The 13,737-nt window shown below is 45.6% G+C and overlaps 1 pseudogene; it reads right to left on the minus strand.

The window, feature by feature from the left end:
• Positions 1-9,049: 9,049 nt before the first annotated feature.
• Positions 9,050-10,497, minus strand: LOC129515577 (probable mitochondrial glutathione transporter SLC25A39; annotated as a pseudogene).
• Positions 10,498-13,737: the final 3,240 nt, after the last annotated feature.

A 13,737-nucleotide genomic window follows, 5' to 3' on the forward strand; every position in this document is an offset into this window, starting at 1 on the left:
AAAAGTTGCAAACAGCTTAAATATCCATCACTAGGAGACTGATAAATAAATTGCAGCAGAATTGTACAATGCAATACCATGCAGGAGCTTTGAAAAAAAAAAAAGAACTAGAGCTATATGTATCACTAGGGAAAAAAAATTCAAAAACATAAACTTGAAAGCATGGTAAAGCATAATATATACATGTAATTTAAAGAGTTAATAAATAACCCAAACAACAACTCTAGATATTATTTGTGGATGCCATATATGTTGTAAAATTATGAAGACATCCTAAATATTCAGGAGAGTAGTTACCTCTAGAGAAGGGAACAAGATTGGTGAGAATTACATAGCAGGAGTAATGGTGGTGAACTCTTATCTGTAATGCCTCATTTCTTTAAAAGTGAACAAAAACTCAGAAGCAAATATAGCAAAATATCAAAAGTTGCTCAAATAAGGGGCGCCTATGTGCTCAGTCAGTTGAGTGGCTGACTCTTGATTTCGGCACAGGTCGTGATCTCAGGGTCCTGAGATCGAGTCCCATGTCAGGATCTGTGTTAGACATGTCCCTCTCCCTCTGCTCCTCCCCCTGTTCTTTCTTGAATAAATAAATGAAATATTTAAAAAAAACATATGTCAGGGTGCCTGGGTGGCTTAGATGGTTGGGCGGCTGCCTTCAGCTCAGGTCATGATCTCTGGGTCCTGGGATCGAGCCCCATGTCCACTCGTGGCTCAGCGGGAAGTCTGCTTCTCCCTCTCCCCCTGCTCATGTGCTCTCTCTCTGTATTTCTCTGTCTCAAATGAATAAAAAAAAAAAACCTTTAAAAAATAATATGTCCACATAAAAACCCATACACACACACAAAAAAATAAAAATAAAAAACCTGTACACAAATGTTCATAGCAGCATTATTCATGATAGTCAAAAAAGCAGAGATAGCCCAAGTTTCCATCAACCAATGACTGGATAAACAAAATATGGGCAGCCCGGGTGACTCAGCGGTTTAGCGCCGCCTTCAGCCCAGGGCCTGATCCTGGAGAACAGGGATCGAGTCCCACGTCAGGCTCCCTTCATGGAGCCTGCTTCTCCCTCTGCCTGTGTCTCTGCCTCTCTCTCTCCCTCTCTATGTGTCTGTCATGAATAAATAAATAAAATCTTTTAAAAAAATGATATATCCACGTAATATTATTTGGCAATAAAAATGAATCAAGTGCTCCTAACTGCTACAGCGTGGGTGAACCTAGAGAGCATTATGTAGGTGAAAGAAACCAGACACAAAAGTTCACGTATTACATGATCCCATTTATATAAAATATACAGAATAGATAAATCCATGGACACAGAAGGCAGATGAGTGGCTGCCTATGGCTGGGGAGGAGGGGGAAATGGGGAGAGCCTGCTGGTGGGTCTGCTGTTTCTTTTTGGAGTGGCGCAATGTTCTGATATCAGGGGTGCTGATTGCAAAACTCTGAATATACTACAAGTACTGAATCATACACTTTTAAAGGGTCAGTTTTATGGTACATGAATTATACTTAATTAAACACACACACACACGGTGCACACACACGCACACACACTCTGAAGAGCCTACTTTGGAGGTTGTGGCCTGCTCTGTCCCTCCCCCAGCCTCTCCCTGGAGGAGGTTCAGGACAGCATATGGGAGTACGACTTGGAGGTTGCTCCAATGCTTGTCCTCCCACGATGACCATGAGGAAATGAAGCTGGAGCCCTGTGTCAGAAATCCAGTTTTACAGGCAGCAGTATGGCATCAAGAGTGTTTAGCACTTTATCCCGTGGCCAAACAAAACATACGCTTGATTGCAGAGAACAAATGAGCTCTGCAGTGAATGTGAAGCTTTTAAAGGCTCCTTCGTGTTTCAGACCTGCATAATCGCCTCGAATTTACTTGTAAGGCGGCCATAGTCATGTCCCAATAACCAGTCCTTTGCTGTGCAATCATTTCTGCTCCTTTTGCAGACAGATATGAATACAGTTGTATTTCAAATAACTAAAATATTTGTAAATAAAAATAGATGTATTTTATCCATTCATTCATTTATTCATGTTCCTAACAAACAGACACATCTAACAAATGAGCCCCTACTACTTGCAGGCCCTGTTCTAGGCAGTGGGAGGACAAGAAGAACAAAATAGAATAAAGCCCCTACACTATTGGAGGTTACGTTCCAGTCAGGGAGACCAAAAATGAGCATATAGCATGTAAGGCAGTTGGTGGTAAAAGCTATGTTGACAAAGGGAGCCGGTTGAGTGGATCGGTATCTGGACAGCAGTAGGACATTCATGCCAGGTGTCTCAGACGAGAGAGGGGGGGCACCCAGTAACAAGCTCTGCATACACCAAACACACATACATATCCAGAGGTGGGAACAAGCTCAGGGGGTGTTGAGCCATAGCAAAGAGGCTAGTGTGGCCAAAGCGGAATGAAAGAGGAAGATGCAGCTGGGGAAGACACTAGGTGCCAGCCATGCCAAGGTGCCAACGTCCAGATTGGGATAAATACAAAGTGTGTTGGGAGGTCCATATAGGGTTCCAGGTGGGGAAACCATAGGTTCTGCTTTGTATTAAGAGGCCTGCTGTGGGGGTGCCTGGGTGGCTCACTCAGTTGGATGTCTGCCTTCAGCTCAGATCATGAACTCAGGGTCCTAGGATGGAGCCCGACGTGGGGCTCCCTGCTCAGTGAGGAGTCTGCTTCTCCCACCCCATCTGTGTTTTCTCTCTCTCTCTCTATCTCCCTTCTCTCTGTCTCAAATAAATAAATAAAATCTTTAAAAAATGAGGCCCCTGTGCAGGGACTGGGGTACAGTGGGACACAAGAATGGAGAATGGAGACACAGCCTTCCATGTATAAGCAGACACGAAGATCAGATGGGTCACTCTCAGTGGAGTTCCATCCAAAGAACATCGAACTTTCAATTCTTTCTTACAGGTTGGATATGTTATAATGGGTATGCATTAATTTGGAACTTAGGATAAAGATGTTTTAAAAGATAACCACTCAGGGCACTTAGGTGACTTGGTTAAGTGTCCGACTCTTGATTTCAGTTCAGGTCATGCTCAGAGTTGGGAGATTGAGCCCCATGTTAGGCTCTGTGCTGGTCATGAAGCCTATTTAAGATTCTCTCTCTCGCTCTCCCTTTGGCCCTTCTACCTTCCCCTCCCCCCCCGCCCCATCTCTCATTCTCTTAAAAAAAAAAAAAGGATAACCATTCGTTTGGAATCCTTGTCCACTGCTAGAGGGAATATAAAATGGTGCAGTCACTATGCAAACAGTATAGTGGTTCCTCAGAAACTGAAGCAGAGACTCACCATATGATCCAGCAATCCCAGTGCTAGGTATATACCCCAAAGAACTGAAAGCAGGGACTCAAACAGATACTTGTACACCAATGTCTACAGCAGCATTGTTTACACTGGCCCAAAGGTGGAAACAAATATCTGTCAAAAGATGAGTGGATTAGGGGGTGCCTGGCTGGCTCAGTCAATGGAGCATGCGACTCTTGATCTTAGAGTTGTAGGTTCAAGCCCCACGTTAGGCGTAGAGATTAGTTAAAAATAAAATCCTAAAAAAAGAGAGAGATGAATGGATTTAAAAAAAGATGAATGGGGAATCCCTGGGTGGCTCAGCGGTTTGGCGCCTGCCTTTGGCCCAGGGCGTAATCCTGGAGTCCCGGGATCGAGTCCCACATTGGGCTCCCGGCATGGAGCCTGCTTCTCCCTCTGCCTGTGTCTCTGCCCCTCTCTCTCTCTCTCTCTCTGTGTGTGTATCATGAATGAATGAATGAATGAATGAATGAATGAATAAATAAATAAATAAATAAGTCTTAAAAACAAAAGATGAATGGATAAACAAAATGTGGTGTATCTATACAGTGGAATATTACTCAGTCTTAAAAAGCAATGAAATTCTGACACATGCTGCAATGTGGATGAAACCAGAAAGCACTATGCTAAGTGGAATGAGCCAGATACAACAGGACAAATATTACAATTCCACTTGTATGAGGTACCTAGGATAGGCAAATTCACAGAGACGAAAAAATATAATTGAGATCACCATGAGCTAGGGCAGCAGAATGGGGAGTTAGTGTTTAATGGATAGAGATTTTCTATTTAGGATGATAAAAAAAAGTTCTGGAAATAGTGGTGATTCATAATACTGTGAAAGCACTTAATACAAATGAATTATATACTTAAAATAGTTTAGATGGTACATTTTACATTGTGTATATTAACTACAATAAAAAAAATTCTAGGGGCATCTGGCTGGCTCAGTTGGTGGAACACATGACTCTTGATCTCTGGGTCATGAGTTTGAGACCCATGTTGAGTGTAGCGATTAAAAAAATTTTTTTAGTGCTTGCTTCAGCAGCACATATACTAAAATTGGAACGATACAGAGAAGAAAAAAATCTTTTTTAAATTTTTTTCTAAAAATTAAAAGAAGAAGGAGTAGAAGGAGAAGAAGAAAGAGGAGGAGAGGAAGAAGAAAAGCGCTTAGGAGCAGTCAGGAGACAAGTTCCCTTTCCCAAAATTTATCAGAGAAGGGTGACATTTAAAGATGGGAGGGAGAAATCCATATGAATGCCATCTAGAAGGCAGACACTAGGGATATAAATGCTTTTAGGAGATAATGAAATCATATATCTAAAACTGTATTTTTTAAAAAAATGCCTGTGGTATGTCTAGACAGCACTGTCCAGTAGTAACACAATGTGAGACATGTGTAACTCACATTGCCAGTAGTCACATTAAAAAAAAACTCAAAAATCCAAAAACTGGGGCACTAGGATAGTCAGAGTGTCCAGCTTTTGATTTTGGCTCAGGTCATGATTTCGGGGTCCTGGGATCGAGCCCTGCAGCTATAGGCTCAACATACAGCAAAGAGTCTGCTTAGGGCTCTCCCTCTGCCTCTGCCTCTCCCCCCACTCGCTCACTCGCACATGTGTGTACGCTCTCTCTCTCTCTCTCTCTCTCTCTCTCTCAATGAATAAATAAATCTTTAAAAAAAACAGGACTCATTTTTACAAAAAATTTTTAACCCAATATATCCAAAACATCATCTCATTTTGTAAAAAATATTAAAAATAATTAATAAGTAGGACGCCTGGGTGGCTCAGTCAGTTAAGCATCTGCCTTAGGCTCGTCATGATCTCACAGTCCTGGGATGGAGCCCTGCGTAGGGCTTCCTGCTCAGCAGGGAGTCTGCTTCTCCCTCTGCTTCTGCCCCTCTGCCCTACTTGTGCTCTCTCTCTCTCTCTCTCTCATGCTCTATCTCTCAAATAAATAAATAAAATCTTTAAAAAAATCCTTCATAAGTTATTCTACATTCATTATTATTTCATGCTAAGTCATCAGAAGCTGTTGCATATTTTCCACTGGCATCACATCTCAGCTCGGACTAGCCACATTTCAAGGCTCAGTGGCCACACATGGCTCATGGTTTTTGTGCTGGTCGGCTCTGGGCTAGAATGAGGGTGAGGCCCTGAACCAGCACTCAGACTGTTGGCTTCCTGGCCCAGCAACACCACTTTTAGCCATGGGACCTATGGAAAGTGCCTCGGTAGTTATGAATCTTGGTCCTACTCCCGGGAAAGATAACATAGGGATGATAGTTCACTTGCTCATACAATAAAGGTTACTGGTAGATCCAGCATGATAACATAAACTAGAAAGGTTCATTCAGTTATGATGTCTTATTGAGTCTACTCAACACTAAAATGCAATGTGTTAAAATTGTAGTGCTAGGTGAGGTGCCTGGGTGGCACAATCAGTTAGGTGTCCGAGTCTTGATTTCAGCTCAAGTAGGGAGCTCAGGGTCATGAGCTCAAGCCTTTTGTTGGGCTCCATGCTCAGTGGAGAGTCTGAGATTCTCTCTCTCTCTCTCTCTCTCTCTCTCTCTCTGTCCCTCCCCCTGTGCACTCAATCTCTCTCTCTCTAAAATAAATAAGTAAATCTTTACAATTGCAGTGCTAGATAATAACAATCGTAGGCGGCTCAGTGGTTGAGAGTCTGCCTTCAGCACAAGTCATGATCCTGGAGTCCCAGGATCAAGTCCCACATCAGGCTCCCTGCAGGGAGCCTGCTTCTCCCTCTGCCTGTGTCTCTGCCTCTCTCTGTGTGTCTCTCATGAATCAACAAATATTAAAAAAATACTTCTGACCATGTTAACTCTAGGGGAGGTGTGTGGGGAGGGAGGACGGAGAAGGTCATGGGTATTAAGCATCAGTAAATGATTCCATAGAAGTCTTCTCCAGGAAAAAAAAAAAAAAGCCTCAAAACCACCTGTCACTGACTTATGGGTATATAGAGCCCAAGGGACACATGGTCATAATTGCTATGCAAGTAGATTTTCTCGCAGGCTATAAGATGATATTTCTCAAAGGAAGGAGCTCAGAGTTTCCTTGTTTATGAATTTATCTTTATTTTATTGAAAAGCCTCGGCTGTTTCCTGATGGTGCACACTGAGCCGGCCTGGAAGCCTCAGGCCCCAGCCAGGTTGACCACGAGCCAGGCCCAGAGTAAGCTTCGTCCCACGCTTCCTGTCGAGTCCGGCAGCCTGAGTTTCCTGGTGACCCTTCCCTGCACCCAGCCGATTCAAAGGCCTGGCAAGACCCAGTGCCAGCCAAGAAAATCTGAGGCAGCCAGGTTTGTTATTTCAAATTTCTAACCCTGCAGACCCCTGTATTTGGCTAATAAATATGAAAGTTAAAACAAGGATGCCTGTGACAGCCACGATTAGAATTCAGCGGAGGTGGGGTGCCTGGGGGGCTCAGTTGAGCTTTGGACTCTTGGTCTTGGCTCAGGTCATGATCTCAAGATTGTGAGATCAAGCCCTACATCAGGGTCCTTTCTCAGCGCGGAGTCTGCTTAAGATTCTCTCCCTTGGGCAGCCTGGGTGGCTCAGCGGTTTAGCGCTGCCTTCAGCCCAGGGCGTGTTCCTGGAGACCCGGGATCGAGTACCACGTCGGGCTCCCTGCATGGAGTCTGCTTCTCCCTCTGCCTGTGTCTCTGTCTCTGTCTCTCTCTGTCTCTCTGTCTCTCTGTCTCTCTCTCTGTGTCTCATGAATAAATAAATTAAATTAAAAAAAAAGATTTTCTGCCTCTGACCTCCCCCTGCTCTGTCTCTCTTTCACCCTAAAATAAATAAACAAACGAACAAATCTTTTCAAAAGGGAAAAAGAATTCAAGTGGGCAGAGATCCCTATGTGACCAGCCTTCAAAATGTCAGCCCATTTCAAAGTCAGCTAATTTAACCAATACAGTAAGATCATAAAAATGGTGAACAGGGGATGCCTGGGTGGCTCAGCGGTTGAGCATCTGCCTTTGGCTCAGAGTGTGATCCCGGGTCTGGGGATCGAGTCCCACATCAGGCTCCCGGCATGGAGCCTGCTCCTCCTTCTGCCTTGCCTGCCTGTGTGTGTGTGTGTGTGTGTCTCATGAATAAATAAATAAAATATTTTTTTAAAAGGATGAACAGTAGGAGTATAAAATGGCACAGTCATTCTAGAAAACAATTTGGCAGTTTCTTTTACACTTAGCCATACACTTACTACAAGACCTAGCAATCTCACTCCTCAGTATTGATCCCAGAAAAATGAAAAACTTGCAGTTATACAAAATCCTGTACAACAATATTTACTGCTTTATTTATGATAGTCATATATTAGTCATTAGTCTCCAGAAAAACAGAACCAATAGGCTATATATAGATATGTATTAATTATAAAGAATTGACTCACATGATTATGGAGGCTGACAAGTCCCCAAATCTATAGACTATAGGCTGGAGACTAAAGAGAACCAAAATTGTAATTCCAGTCTGAGTCCAAAATCCTGAAATCCAGAAAAAGGCAATGTTTCAGTTTCAATGTAAAGGAAGGAAAAGACTAACATCCCACCTCAAGGCAATCAAGAGAAATTCTCTTTTATTTGGAGTAGGGTCAGCCTTTTTGTCTTAGTCAGGCCTTCAGCTGCTTGGATGAGGACAATGTGCTTTACTCAGTCAATTTATTTACTTATTTATTATTAATTTTTTAAAGGTTTATTTTTTTATCTGAGAGAGAGGGCAAGTGGGAGGGGGAGATGCTAAGAGGGAGGGAATCTCAAGCAGATTCCCCACTAAGTGTAGACCCTGATGTATGAGCCTGAGTGTAGACCCATGAGCCTGAGACCATGAGTTGAGCAGAAACCAATAGCCAGATGCCCAACTGATTATACTACCCAGGCACCCCTGTCGATTGATATAAATGCTAATTTATAGGGGGCCTGGCTGGCTGTCAGAAAAACGTGTGACTCTTGATCTCGAGATCATGAGTTCAAGCCCCATGTTTCATGTAGAAATTATTTATAAATAAATAAATAAACTATAAACTCATCCAGAAATACCCTCAGAAAAATCCAGAATAACATTTGACCAAATAGCTGGGTGTCCTGGGGCCCAGTCAAGTTGACACATAAAACTTACCACCTCAAGTCAGAAAGTGGAAACACATCAAATGTCTTTCAACAGGTGAATGGATAGAACAGTGTGGTATATCCATACAATGACATATTACTCAGCAACAAAAAGGGATGAGCTACTGCAATTTGGAACAACTTGAGTGGATGTCAGGGCTTTTTTTTTTTTTTTTTGAGAGAGAAGTTCATCATCTTTAGATTCCAGGAATTAACAGGGATGGGTGCAGACTACACCAGGCCCAGGGTTTCGTGGCTCCTGGGAGCAGACCCAAGTACAGCACACACAGGAAAACAGTGGGAAGGGAGGGGTCAGTTAGATTTGGTCTTCAACTTGGGGTGAGGGGTGGTGGTGGAATAGTGATTATCCTTGGGGTTTGAGAATGAGAAATGGCAGGAAGAAAGCTGTTTTGGGGGGCCTGAGCAGGCCTAAAGGGGTAGTCTCCTACCCCTGGGGCTCAGAGTTGAGGGGGAAGGGAAATGAGGCCCCTTCCCTCAGTGCTGAGGACAAGGCACTCGGCTCAGTCTCCTTCTGCCCACCACCCCTCCCAATCCATGGAAAAGATGGGGTCCTTGTCCAGTCTCCTTTTAAGGGCCCAGAGGTTGTTCTCTGTTGAGCCGCTGGAAGAAGCTTTTGCAGAACTCATACGTGCTGATCATGAAGGCACAGGAACGGGCTCCCTTGATGATCCTTGGGAGAAAGCCTGCAATGAGAAGGGGCAGGAGGTCAGAAGTCAGGACCCCAGGGGAGGCCCCAATCCTTCCTGAACTTGGGGATACACACACACACACACACACATAAGCACACGCGCGCGCGCGCACACACACACACAGGCTTACCTGCAAAGAGCCCCCTGGTGCCTGACTCAGCCCTGATCCTCCGCAGCAGCAGCCAGGTGGAGTCGGCTCCTGGGGGTGTCACTCTCACAGCCTCCACTGCTCCCAGCGCGACCTGGCGACCTGGCGTTGAGTCATCACCACGTCAAAGGGTAGAGTCAGGATGACCGCCACCGTCCCTGAGATGCCGCCAGCCACAAAGCTGATGCCCACGGATGTCTGGTGTTTTGGCCTGAGCCCACTCAACCAGCCCTTCACCAGCTCATAGTTGAACCAGTACAGGGCTTGGGGGGACACAGAGGTACACTCATTAGAGTTGAGGGGGCAATGGGGTAGCCCCAAACCTCCCATTTTCCACTACCACACAATGTGACAACCCCTCCCTCCTGGTAATGAGGACTGCCTGCTGTGTGCCAGTTTCTGTAACGTGCCCTCTACAGGAATCTTCTCCTGATAAACCTGGGTGACTACCCTGCCTGCTGGGCCCATTTCACATGATACTCAAGGCCAAGAAAGGTAACTTTAAAGTCAATAATAGTAAAATCGGGACTTAACCATAGACCTTGTGTGTCATCCAGAGGCTCCCCTACCCCACCCACTGCACCTGATTCCTACCTGAAAAGGGCACATCCCGAAGGGCAGTGGGGCCCCAGCTCAGCCATAGCGAGCGCCAGCCACCCTGAGCCACAGTAGCTCGGACACAGGTGCCCAGCTCCCGGTAGGACACATGCTGGGCCTGCAGCTTTGTCCGCACCAGCTCCAGGGGCTGATCATAGTCACAGTGTCCAAGCGGGCTAGGGCACCAGCCACCATGGGTGAATAGAGGTCAGAAGTCAGGGCTCGACCACAAAGGAAGGTCCTGAGTTGGTCATATGCGGTGAAGTAGATAGCAGTGGCCGGCAGTCCTCACCAAGGTGTCTGGGAGGCCACTCCACAGGGTCCTGGTGCCCTCGTGCCTCACGATCTTCACGTGTCCATGGTGCCAGTGAAGTGGGTAGGGTCCTGAAACCAGGTGGCACAGCGGGCACCCTAGGACACAAGTACAGGGGTTCCAGAACACCACTGCAGTACAGGAGGCACTTCCCTGTGGATGGGAGGGAAGAGGGCAGTTTGGTGTAGGAGAGGCTCCAGAGTCTGGAGGGAGGCATCAGGCCACAGGCCATCGAGGGGCCCTGAGACTGCAGGCCCACTTTCACCATCCAGGGGTGTCATGAAGAGGCGTGCAGATTTCACAGGGTACACATGTATCAAATCATCAGGGCTGTAGGCCTTAATATTTACAACCTTTTTTTTCTTTTTTTAAGATTTTATTTATTTATTTGAGAGACAGAGAACACAAAGAGGGGGAGGGGCAGGGGAACAGAGAAAAGCAGACTTCCTGCTGAGCAGAGAGCCCAACACAGGGCTGGAACCCAGGTCCCCGAGATCACAACCTGAGCTGCAGGCAGACACTTAACCGACCGAGTCACCCAGGTGCCCCTACAATTTTTATTTTTATTTTTTTTTAAGATTTTATTTATCTATTCATGAGAGGCACAGAGAGAGGGGCAGAGACACAGGGAGAGGGAGAAGCAGGCTCCATGCAGGGAGCCCCACGTGGGACTCAATCCCGGGACCACGGGATCACACCCTGAGCTGAAGGCAGGTGCTCAACCGCTGAGCCACCCAGGCGTCCCTTGTTTTTGTTTTAAAGATCTTATTTATTCATGAGAGACACAGAGAGAGACAGAGACACAGGCCCAGGGAGAAGCAGGCTCTGTCCGGGCAGCCTGATGTGGGACTCGATCTTAGGGCCCCGGGATCACGACCCCAGCCAAAGGTAGATGCTCAACCACTGAGCCACTCCAGTGCCCCCACAATTTTTTTTTAAGATTTTATTTATTTATTCATGACCGACACAGAGAGAGACACAGGCAGAGACACAGGCAGAGGGAGAAGCAGGCTCCATGTAGGGAGCCCAACGGGGGACTCGATCCCGGTACTCCAGGATCACACCCTGGGCTGAAGGCGGTGCCAAACCACTGGACCATCAGGGCTGCACCCCCACAATTTTTATATGTTAATCATACTTCTATAGAGCTGGGGGTGGAAAAAAAGAAAAAATATTAGGCCCTACCTCTAAAGCTGGTTTTGCTCCTTTTTGCTTGGTTGGTATAGGTACACATTTTTAAAATAGCTCTGTTTTTCTTTCAAGATACTACTACTAATATATGCTGATTGCAAAAGAAAAATTGTTACATGCTATTTGACTTTTGGAATGACTGAATTATAGAGTTGGACAATAGATCAGTGGTTGCCAGGGGTTAGGGTTGGGAGAGGGTGTGGCCATGAATGGGTAACACAAACTGCTCCAAAGTGATGGAGCAGTTCTGTGTGGGATTGTGGTGATAATCACTTGAATCTGCATGCATCATAAAATTTCATAGAGGGTAGCCCTGGTGGCGCAGCGGTTTAGTGCCGCCTGCAGCCCGGGGTGTGATCCTGAAGACCCGGGATCGAGTCCCACATCAGGCTTCCTGCATGGAGCCTGCTTCTCCCTCTGCCTGTGTCTCTGCCTCTCTCTCGCTCTCTCTGAATGAATAAATAAATTAATTAATTAAAAAAAACATTAAAAAAATAAAATTTCATAGAACTATACACCAAAAAAAAAAAAAAAACAACCAAAAAAAAAAAGTGTTAAAAAAATAAAAAAACAACGGTATCTGTTAGCTAAGTAACATGTTCCAAACCAAAGTCTTGGAATTTCATGACAGCAACCTTGTGAATAAAAACTATTGCTCTCAGGATCCCTGGGTGGCTCAGCAGTTAAGCGTCTGCCTTTGGCCCAGGGCGTGATCCTAGGGTCCCGGGATCAAGTCCCACATCGGGCTCCCTGCATGGAGCCTGCTTCTCCCTCTGCCTGTGTCTCTGCCTCTGTGCGTGTGTGTGTGTGTGTGTGTTTATTCTCATGAATAAATAAATAAAATCTTAAAAAAAAATAAATAAGAACTATTTGCCCTCATTTGAAAGAGGAGCCAACAGACTCTCGGACAGAGAGTATAATCAACTAGACACAATCAGGTACCGGGTAAGTGGCAAAAGCAGGACTTAACCACATCTGACTCCAAGGCTTGTGCCCCATCCCTGCCTCACGAAACCTCTTGAAACCTAAATAAACTCCAAAGCACGGAGCCTCCATCGCTCACAGGATAGGCTATCCTGGCCATGATGTCATCTTATGCCACAGCTGGGTGTCCTGCACTTGTCCCTCTCACACTCTCTGGACCTCTTCACAGATGTACGAGGTCCTGAATAAACACAGAAAAGGAGAAGTTGCTGGAGAAAGGCTGTAAAAATTAGCAGAGGGATGAAGCCATTCAAAGGCAACTACAGGACAAATCCAGACAGGCAGATGGCTCAGCCTGGGGTCAGGGGTCTCAGAGTAAAGGGAGCTATAAACCTTGCTTGAATTTGGTCAGTGACTGGCTTTTCAGGGATGTGTGTCTCCTGCAGGAAGCCTCCTCCTGACTCTCCCCAGGCTGAGCTGGGGGACCCCCCCTTCGATGCACCCACATCAACAGGATTTATTTTATCAGGGACTTTCCATTCAGTTCTAGAATCCCCAGTGTCTATGCTGTTGATCTTGGAGCTCTGCACAGAACCTGGCCTGGGTAGGGGCTCCATAAATGTAGAGTGAATGAATGAACTGCAAGAATCTAACACAGGATCGTGGACTCAAACGTCTTGCGAGGCCAGGCAGACCATACACATAGATGGGGTCAGGGATGGAAATGTAGGGAATAGCAAGGAAGAGAGTGAATGGGAGCATGTGTACCACATCTGAAAGGGGCAGCCACTACCCAGTCCTGGTCATTTGCTGCCAGGTGGGAACGTGGACCATCTATTGCCACATCTGATTTTTCAAAAGAGGCCAAAATCCAGGCTTTTATGATGAGCTCCTGAATTTTTCATGTTGTGAACTAATTTTAAACTTTTTTAATTGAGTGAGAGCCAAACAAAACACATATGCTGGTTGACCACTGCCCAGAGGACATGTTTGGAACGTCCACTCTAAAACTTCAGGATGTTTCAGAGTTTCTGATGCAGTGATTTTGTTGATAAGTGCTAGGCAAAGAGCTCAAGAGCAGGCAAAGGAAAGCCAGCATCACTAACATCCAGAAGACATTCCCTTTGACGGCCTCTTCTATAAGCAAACCACCGGCAGAGGCCCAAAGACCAGGCAGGAACTCCTTAGGGGGGGTTGGGGGGGGGCAGATGACCACATGACTGCTAGCTGGTTTGGTTATAGGATTCTTGTATAACTTGAACCCCCATGAAAAACGCATCTTTTTTGAATTATCAGACTATTTTCATCCCAGCGCTAGAGGCACAAAGACCAGACAATCTCATCTAATGGACAAAAGATGGTCTTGCCAGATCTATTTAAAGAGGGGCCCTCA

Source organism: Nyctereutes procyonoides, unplaced genomic scaffold, assembly GCF_905146905.1.
Source record: "Nyctereutes procyonoides isolate TBG_1078 unplaced genomic scaffold, NYPRO_anot_genome, whole genome shotgun sequence".
In the NCBI taxonomy this organism is placed as follows: Eukaryota; Metazoa; Chordata; class Mammalia; order Carnivora; family Canidae; genus Nyctereutes; species Nyctereutes procyonoides.